A 10,000-nucleotide genomic window follows, 5' to 3' on the forward strand; every position below is an offset into this window, starting at 1 on the left:
CTCATGTGCCTGACCCATTTTACATTTCCGTTTGAGCAAAAGTGAACTTGACCTTTTATTTTAGCCGGATACCCAGAGTATTTACCCAAAACAGTTCTCCCTGTCTACACACCTCATGTTCTTCAGTGAACTCCGGCTGTCCAAAATAAAGGATTAGTCAGAATGTCCAGAGTAGTTCTTCACAATAGGATCTCTCTAAGCAACACCTTGGGTGACGAAGCCATTTAAATCTAGTGTATTATGCTTTGGTTTCTGAGGACCGAGGTAAAAAGGGGTGATTGATAAAAGCGGAAATGGAGAAATGAAACCCCACCCTGGGTTGTTGCTGTTGGCACTCTAGGCCAGACTCTTGAGAGCCTGTCTGGCTGGGTGGGTGGATGCCAATGTGGCTCCATCTGCTGCCAGGGTAATGGATGACCACCACCCAGAAATGCCTGCCACCATCACCATACGTCATTAATCCCCAATAACTACTACTAACACTGACTCACTGTCTTCTCTCTAGAACGTCTTACCAAAAGCGAGGCCCCTGTCTCGGCCCAGTCGGTTCTCCTGGAAGTAAGGCGGGTGTGTATTGGGTTGCCATAAACTGACTGACTTTTATTCAGGAAAATAGCTCTAGGCTAATTCATGTTGAAGGTTCTGTGTTTTGCTTGGCTATTTTTGGCTCTGGTGCTGACATTGATTTGGTGGGGCGGATAGTGTGCAGTGCCCCATTGCAAGGCTCTCTGGGAGAGTTCCTCAGGTGAGAGGTGATGGTTAGCCTGCCCAGATGCACTACGTAAAACCTAGCGGAACACAATTTTAAATGATCTGAACTCATGTCAGGTGAACTGTGGACAGAACTCCTCTCAAAATGAACTTGGTTCAAAAGCAAGTTGCATGTGGTGTAAGAAGACCTATGTTTGTCATAGAGAATGTGAAATGTCCTCAAGTTATAGACCTAATATCAGACTCTGCCATCTTAATACATTTAATTTCAATTTCTACTTGACACATATGTCTTACCTTGTTGTGCCGCTGCTCCAGAATGCTTGGCTATGAAATGCCAAATGACATTTAGTCCTGAGGTGCTGACCTGTTGCTCCCTCTACAATCACTGTGATTATTATTATTTGACCCTGCTGGTCATCTATGAACATTTGAACATCTTGAAGAACGATCTGGCCTTAACGGTCATGTACTCTTTTAATCTCCACCCGGCACAGCCTGAAGAAGACTGGTCCCACCCCTCAGAGCCTGGTTCCTCTCTAGGTTTCTTCCTAGGTCCTTGCCTTTCTATGGAGTTTTTTTCCTAGCCACTGTGCTTCTACACCTGCATTGCCCGGTGTTTGGGGTTTTAGGCTGGATTTCTGTGTAAGCACTTTGTGATATCAGCTGATGTAAAAAGTGCTTTATAAATACATTTGATTTGACATGTCATTGCAGAAATGTGTATCTCAGCCACATAAATATATTGATGAATATGTTTAAGCTCTTATTAAGGTCTATAGGTATACAATCAAACCTTAGTGGCGGTTGTAACATGTTATGTTCTGAGCCAACATGGTTTCCCCGTTTTTTTTAAACTCTTGAACAATACCAGAGCGGACCTTGTCGGTCATTTCTGTTGTTCGTCCAAGTTTAATATTCCCTGGGATGTTAATGTCGGAGGGGTATTAGCACACTGGATGTAGATCATAACTTCTCATAAATTGAAATAAATGATTAAAACACTCCGTGAACCCATCACATTCTAGGGAAAAAGAAACACTGGGTTTGGATTTGTTTAGTTTGACAACATGTTTCAATGCTCCATGCTGCATTTGGATGTTATTGTTTTTTTACAGAGGAAGTCCAGAACATAGAAATGTATGAATCCCCAGCCTAGATGCAATTTTCAGCCAATATTACAGTAGGTTACATATTTCAACATATTAGCCACATCTTGGTGTATTAAGTTACATCTCTGTTTACAGCCAGACCCAATACTCTGTTTACAGCCAGATCCAATACTCAGTTTACAGCCAGAGCTAATACTCTGTTTACAGCCAGACCCAATACTCTGTTTACAGCCAGAGCTAATACTCTGTTTACAGCCGGAACTAATACTCTGTTTACAGCCAGACCCAATACTCTGTTTACAGCCAGACCTAATACTCTGTTTACAGCCAGAGCTAATACTCTGTTTACAGCCGGAGCTAATACTCTGTTTACAGCCAGACCCAATACTCTGTTTACAGCCAGACCCAATACTCTGTTTACAGCCAGACCCAATACTCTGTTTACAGCCAGACCTAATACTCTGTTTACAGCCAGACCCAATACTCTGTTTACAGCCGGAGCTAATACTCTGTTTACAGCCAGACCCAATACTCTGTTTACAGCCAGACCCAATACTCTGTTTACAGCCAGACCTAATACTCTGTTTACAGCCGGAACTAATACTCTGTTTACAGCCAGACCCAATACTCTGTTTACAGCCAGACCCAATACTCTGTTTACAGCCAGACCCAATACTCTGTTTACAGCCAGACCCAATACTCTGTTTACAGCCAGACCCAATACTCTGTTTACAGCCAGACCCAATACTCTGTTTACAGCCAGACCCAATACTCTGTTTACAGCCAGACCCAATACTCTGTTTACAGCCAGACCCAATACTCAGTTTACAGCCAGACCTAATACTCTGTTTACAGCCGGAACTAATACTCTGTTTACAGCCAGACCCAATACTCTGTTTACAGCCAGACCCAATACTCAGTTTACAGCCGGAACTAATACTCTGTTTACAGCCAGACCTAATACTCTGTTTACAGCCAGAGCTAATACTCTGTTTACAGCCGGAACTAATACTCTGTTTACAGCCGGACCCAATACTCTGTTTACAGCCAGACCCAATACTCAGTTTACAGCCAGACCTAATACTCTGTTTACAGCCGGAACTAATACTCTGTTTACAGCCAGACCCAATACTCTGTTTACAGCCAGAACTAATACTCTGTTTACAGCCAGACCTAATACTCTGTTTACAGCCGGAACTAATACTCTGTTTACAGCCAGACCCAATACTCTGTTTACAGCCAGACCCAATACTCTGTTTACAGCCAGACCCAATACTCTGTTTACAGCCAGACCCAATACTCTGTTTACAGCCAGACCCAATACTCTGTTTACAGCCAGACCCAATACTCTGTTTACAGCCAGACCCAATACTCTGTTTACAGCCAGACCCAATACTCAGTTTACAGCCAGACCTAATACTCTGTTTACAGCCGGAACTAATACTCTGTTTACAGCCAGACCCAATACTCTGTTTACAGCCAGACCCAATACTCAGTTTACAGCCGGGAACTAATACTCTGTTTACAGCCAGACCCAATACTCTGTTTACAGCCAGACCCAATACTCTGTTTACAGCCAGACCCAATACTCTGTTTACAGCCAGACCCAATACTCTGTTTACAGCCAGACCCAATACTCTGTTTACAGCCAGACCCAATACTCTGTTTACAGCCAGACCCAATACTCTGTTTACAGCCAGACCCAATACTCTGTTTACAGCCAGACCCAATACTCAGTTTACAGCCAGACCTAATACTCTGTTTACAGCCGGAACTAATACTCTGTTTACAGCCAGACCCAATACTCTGTTTACAGCCAGACCCAATACTCAGTTTACAGCCGGAACTAATACTCTGTTTACAGCCAGACCTAATACTCTGTTTACAGCCAGAGCTAATACTCTGTTTACAGCCGGAACTAATACTCTGTTTACAGCCGGACCCAATACTCTGTTTACAGCCAGACCCAATACTCAGTTTACAGCCAGACCTAATACTCTGTTTACAGCCGGAACTAATACTCTGTTTACAGCCAGACCCAATACTCTGTTTACAGCCAGAACTAATACTCTGTTTACAGCCAGACCTAATACTCTGTTTACAGCCGGAACTAATACTCTGTTTACAGCCAGACCCAATACTCTGTTTACAGCCAGACCCAATACTCTGTTTACAGCCAGACCCAATACTCTGTTTACAGCCAGACCCAATACTCTGTTTACAGCCAGACCCAATACTCTGTTTACAGCCAGACCCAATACTCTGTTTACAGCCAGACCCAATACTCTGTTTACAGCCAGACCCAATACTCAGTTTACAGCCAGACCTAATACTCTGTTTACAGCCGGAACTAATACTCTGTTTACAGCCAGACCCAATACTCTGTTTACAGCCAGACCCAATACTCAGTTTACAGCCGGGAACTAATACTCTGTTTACAGCCAGACCTAATACTCTGTTTACAGCCAGAGCTAATACTCTGTTTACAGCCGGAACTAATACTCTGTTTACAGCCAGACCCAATACTCTGTTTACAGCCAGACCCAATACTCAGTTTACAGCCAGACCTAATACTCTGTTTACAGCCGGAACTAATACTCTGTTTACAGCCAGACCCAATACTCTGTTTACAGCCAGAACTAATACTCTGTTTACAGCCAGACCTAATACTCTGTTTACAGCCAGAGCTAATACTCTGTTTACAGCCGGAACTAATACTCTGTTTACAGCCAGACCCAATACTCTGTTTACAGCCAGACCCAATACTCAGTTTACAGCCAGACCTAATACTCTGTTTACAGCCGGAACTAATACTCTGTTTACAGCCAGACCCAATACTCTGTTTACAGCCAGACCCAATACTCAGTTTACAGCCGGAACTAATACTCTGTTTACAGCCAGACCTAATACTCTGTTTACAGCCAGACCTAATACTCTGTTTACAGCCGGAACTAATACTCTGTTTACAGCCAGACCCAATACTCTGTTTACAGCCAGACCCAATACTCAGTTTACAGCCAGACCTAATACTCTGTTTACAGCCGGAACTAATACTCTGTTTACAGCCAGACCCAATACTCTGTTTACAGCCAGAACTAATACTCTGTTTACAGCCAGACCTAATACTCTGTTTACAGCCAGAGCTAATACTCTGTTTACAGCCGGAACTAATACTCTGTTTACAGCCAGACCCAATACTCTGTTTACAGCCAGACCTAATACTCTGTTTACAGCCGGAGCTAATACTCTGTTTACAGTCTGAACTAATACTCTGTTTACAGTCTGAACTAATACTCTGTTTACAGCCAGAGCTAATACTCTGTTTACAGCCAGACCTAATACTCTGTTTACAGTCTGAACTAATACTCTGTTTACAGTCTGAACTAATACTCTGTTTGCAGCCAGAACTAATACTCTGTTTACAGTCTGAACTAATACTCTGTTTACAGCCAGAACTAATACTCTGTTGTAGTATGGTTCTTAATAGTTGAAATCTCTAATTGTTCAATATTTAAAAGTATGTCCTTGACATCAGACCAATGTTCATCATTTTTGGATTGGTTCTATACTTACCAGGCAAGTGCTGTATTCATGAGTATTCTAGACTTACAAGCAAGTGTTGTTTTCTAGACTTGTATTCTTCATTACCTGAGAGTGGGAATTGCTTATTTTTCTCTCTCTTTCTCTCTTTCTTTCTTTCTCTCTCCTTTTCTCTCTTTTTCTCTCTCTTTTTCTCTCTCTCTCTCTCTTTTTCTCTCTTTTTCTCTCTTTCTCTCTCTTTTTCTCTCTCTTTTTATCTCTCTTTTTCTCTCTCTTTTTCTCTCTCTCTCTCTCTCCCCTTCTTTGACAAGACGTTGTCTTTAGACATGTTCAATCACAGGCCTCAGCCCATCAAACCCAGCGACGAACAAATATCTCAACACGAGGCCCGGCTGTGCTGTGCATGCAGTCCTGTCTGGGGCCCACTCCAGTGATTTATGGACACTATGGGGACTTGAGAAATAGGCTATGATTACAAATCCATCCATTCATTTGCATGGCCGTCCAAGTCCCTCTTGTTTCCTTTCCCTTGGCTTCCCACATGTTGCAGCGAGAATCGGGGATCATGTTTTATTTTTTTGTACGATTTGTACATTTCCCCTTTTGTTGTAACCACTGCAGAGTGGGCCTGTGGTTTTGCTGCCCGTTCACGGACCCGCAGGAAACTGGGGGCGGATAAACCCAGGGAAATTGGACAGTTCGAAGGATAGTCCAGAAAACCTGTACAATTCTGTCCAAGGCAATGATTGGAATTATTCTGGACTCCCACAGCTCCGTCCAAAACCCATCCCTCCAAGACACACTGTAGCTACAGGTACTCCTCAGATCTTAGACTTAGGGACTCACTCTGCTGTCATATAGCAGAGGAACTGGAGAAACGATGCTCAGGCAGCTGTGGTTGCCTTGTGGCATCTAAATCCAGTGTGTGTGACTCCTCACTCGATGTGTTTAGGCTTTACATGAACAGCAGCAGTGGCGAGCTGCCAATTTACTTCTAAGATAGCGGATAGACGCTGCACGATGCATAGATCGCTCTACAAAGTGCATTTAACGACAAGTCATCTCAGTCAACTAATGAGTTCCTCCATGTCCAGTCAGGCATTCACTACACCAAAGACATTCCTCTATGTGATTAGAAGCCTAATCCTATTTATCATTTACAATATGATTGATTGTTAAGATCATAGTTAAATCACCAAAATGATTTTCAGTGATGCAGTCGGTTGTGACAGTCATTAAGACTTGGATTGGAGGAAGTCTGGATAATATCAGTGTTTGAAGTTTAGGGGATATATTTTTTTTCGACGTCCGTCTGATCTTCTGGGCCACGTGATATATTTTCTGGCCAAACCTTTGAGTTCTGTGAGCTTCTTTGGGACAAAGTCGTTACGAATTCCTTTTGATACAAGTCACTTTCATATGACGCTTTGGGCATGAATTAATTAGTCAAGTTTTTGGTGATTTCCCATCTCGGTTGAAGCGAAGCGTTGTGTTGCAGGCTGCAGCTGAGAAGGGCAGTGAAAGAGGATTTGTCCAATGTTGCAGACGTTTCACATGCAAATAACCCTGGAGGCCCTACTGCTCTCCAAATCATCCTGTGAACAGATGGACGGATAAGGAAGCGATGATAAAGCAGGCCTCAGAAAGCCTCCAGGCCATGGACGATGAAATCAGGCCTCAGAAAGCCTTCGGGCCATGGACGATAAATCAGGCCTCAGAAAGCCTTCAGGCCATGGACGATAAAATCAGGCCTCAGAAAGCCTTCGGGCCATGGACGATAAATCAGGCCTCAGAAAGGCTTCAGGCCATGGACGATAAATCAGGCCTCAGAAAGCCTTCAGGCCATGGACGATAAATCAGGCCTCAGAAAGCCTCCAGGCCATGGACGATAAATCAGGCCTCAGAAAGCCTTCAGGCCATGACAATAAATCAGGCCTCAGAAAGCCTCCAGGCCATGGACGATAAATCAGGCCTCAGAAAGCCTTCAGGCCATGACAATAAATCAGGCCTCAGAAAGCCTTCAGGCCATGGAAGCTCAGTTTAAAGGTATTTCAGAATCGGTGCCAATTTATGCTCCACTCCCAAATTCTCTGAGCTAATCTGTTTGGATAACGCCAGCACGAGATCTTGCCCCTCTTTGTGTCGGGGACCCCCGATTGGCTGCCTCGCTGGTGAGGTAACACAAAGCAGCTGTGATAAGAGGTTTGACCCCACCCCCTGCTCCGAGTAGACGGCTAGGCAAACAGGACCGTGAGGTTTACCGAGGTCAGAGCGTGTAGGGGCTAAATCACTGCAAGGCTCTGCAAACACAACCACAGTCTCCCCTTAAAGCTTTAGGTTAAACCCCAGACAGGAAGTGGGGGCTCAGGGCAGGGGCGCGAGAGAGTCCATGTGCAGCGCCGCTTTCTCAATGAAGACCACTTGCCTTTTCATTACTGCCGTGATACACCCGGATTTGCACGCTCTAGGGTTACCAGTGTTACCGCCTTTCATCGTAATTAAAGAGCGATGCTTCCGAGAGGGAGAACGCACGCACCCTGGGATCTATGAGAACCAGGCCAGGCCTGGGCACACTCACACTGCTGTGGTCAGTGTGAAAACAGGCCAAGTGTTTTAAATTTGATACATTTTTCTGTCACTTAAACCAATGCTGGACGTGAGATGTCCGAAGGTTAGAGATGGGCCACACCTGTCAGTACCTCGAACATCACACATGTTGAAAGCACTGAGCTGTCTGTTTTTTAAACAACTAGTACACAGCTCAGACACCCATGCATACCAAACGAGACATGCCACCAGAGGTGTCTTCACTGTCCCCAAGTCCAGAACAGACTATGGGACGTGCACAGTGCTACATAGAGACATGACTACATGGAACTCTATTCCACAGTACTACATAGAGCCATGACTACATGGAACTCTATTCCACAGTACTACATAGAGCCATGACTACATGGAACTCTATTCCACATCAGGTAATTGATGTAAGCAGTGGAATCAGATTTAAAAAGCAGGTAAAAATACTCCTTATGGAACAGTGGGGACTGTGAAGCAGCAGAAACACATGCATACACACACACATGATAACGTACGCATTATACACACAGATACACATGGATTATGTGTTGTGGATATGTGGTAGTAGAGTATGGGCCTGAGGGCACACACTTAATATGTTTTGAAATCTGTTTTGACAATGTTGTTGTTATTAAAAATTGTATAACTGCCTTAATTTTGCTACCTTGGCAACAGCTAATGAGGATCCATAATACATACACATACAGATCACACCTCCCAGCCCCTAAAGTCATTGTGCCTAGAGGGGATCAATATCCTGGCATGTTCTTCTCTTTACAGTATCTGCTAAAGCGCTCCGGGCAATTTTTACCTCGGTCTATTTAATTTACAGGTATTTAAAACTGATCGGCCAATGGGCCAAGTGGGGGGGGGGGGGAAACCTCCCAGCTGTAAACGCCCTGATGGAACTCCTCCGCACCACGCGGCCATTAAACTCAACCATACTAAATCAGGATCCAGCTGACTGCCTGCCGCTCAAGGCACACCTGCTTTCAGGTCACCACGGTGATTTACACCCAGGATTCAGCCTCTTTGTGGAACCAAGCCCCGTTTCTTCCTGTGAAGTTTACCCCCCCCCCCCCCCCCCCCCCAGGCAGGTCTGAGGGAAACGCTGGGTTTTTCCCACTGGAGATCTCTGGAGTATCTCAGAGTCCTCTGTTCGGAGAGATAACGAGTAGAGGACGGCGTTAGGTGACTTAAGGCCCCTCAGGGGGTTGAGGCTTTGACCTCAAGCTGAGATAATACTTCTCCAGATGACTTACTCTGCTGCTGATATCCCCAGTACTTCATAGACTAATGGGTGGTGTGTCTACGAAGAAGCCATATTATATTTCAGAATGTCTTGTATTTTGGAGAAAAAAGAAATGCAGACAATTGACCCTGCGAAGTTCAAATCCCAGAGTTTGGGATTAGCATTTTGGGAGAAAATAAACCCTCTAAGCACAGAGTGCAATTAGCACGTAGTTTGGTATCTAATATGAGGTGGTAACACTAAGGTTGTTTTAGCCTTGCTCCCCTCTTAAGGAAGTCTAATGGCTTAATAAGCACTGATGCAGAATTAGTGGGTTTGTCCAACTGGGTCCTCTCCATCGGTGCTGTTATGACAAGTGTTCATCAAATAAACACTCAGTTTATGGGACGACCTTAGCGATGGTCGGATTGGACATCTGATTAATGTTGCAATTAAAAAGCAGTTTGTGGAGGTAGAAATGGCAACCAGATGGTCATTTGAGGAGAAGCAGGAATGGATTGCGGTTTTTGGTGGGACTGAAAAGTGACTCTGAAATCTGTCTCTCTCTCCGCTCGGTATGAGGAATGGGTTGCAGTGTCATTCAGTCCCTTGTCTTTTTCAATCCGTTTGTGTAGTTTATTCATCTGGTACAAATTGACTGCAAATTCCTCCATAAATTAGAATTTAAAGTTATTGGGGCTGTCGTAAAACTTTTGTTGAATTATGTTCAGATGATTGTTGTTAAGCCGTTATTACATTTGTAACTTTTTACTGAGTTGTCAGAAGTTCTTAAATTCCAGATGAACCCCCAAGCTTGGCCCAGATGCTT

General features: G+C 44.2%; 1 protein-coding gene across 2 annotated transcripts in view; it reads left to right on the forward strand.

Annotated features, from left to right (window-relative positions):
* The window catches only part of ror2 (receptor tyrosine kinase-like orphan receptor 2), a 126,339-nt gene that overhangs the window by 25,959 nt on the left and 90,380 nt on the right, over positions 1 to 10,000 (forward strand). The window lies entirely within an intron of this gene.

This window comes from Oncorhynchus mykiss, chromosome 5 (assembly GCF_057628025.1).
Source record: "Oncorhynchus mykiss isolate SJ-2025 chromosome 5, ASM5762802v1, whole genome shotgun sequence".
Lineage (NCBI taxonomy): Eukaryota > Metazoa > Chordata > Actinopteri > Salmoniformes > Salmonidae > Oncorhynchus > Oncorhynchus mykiss.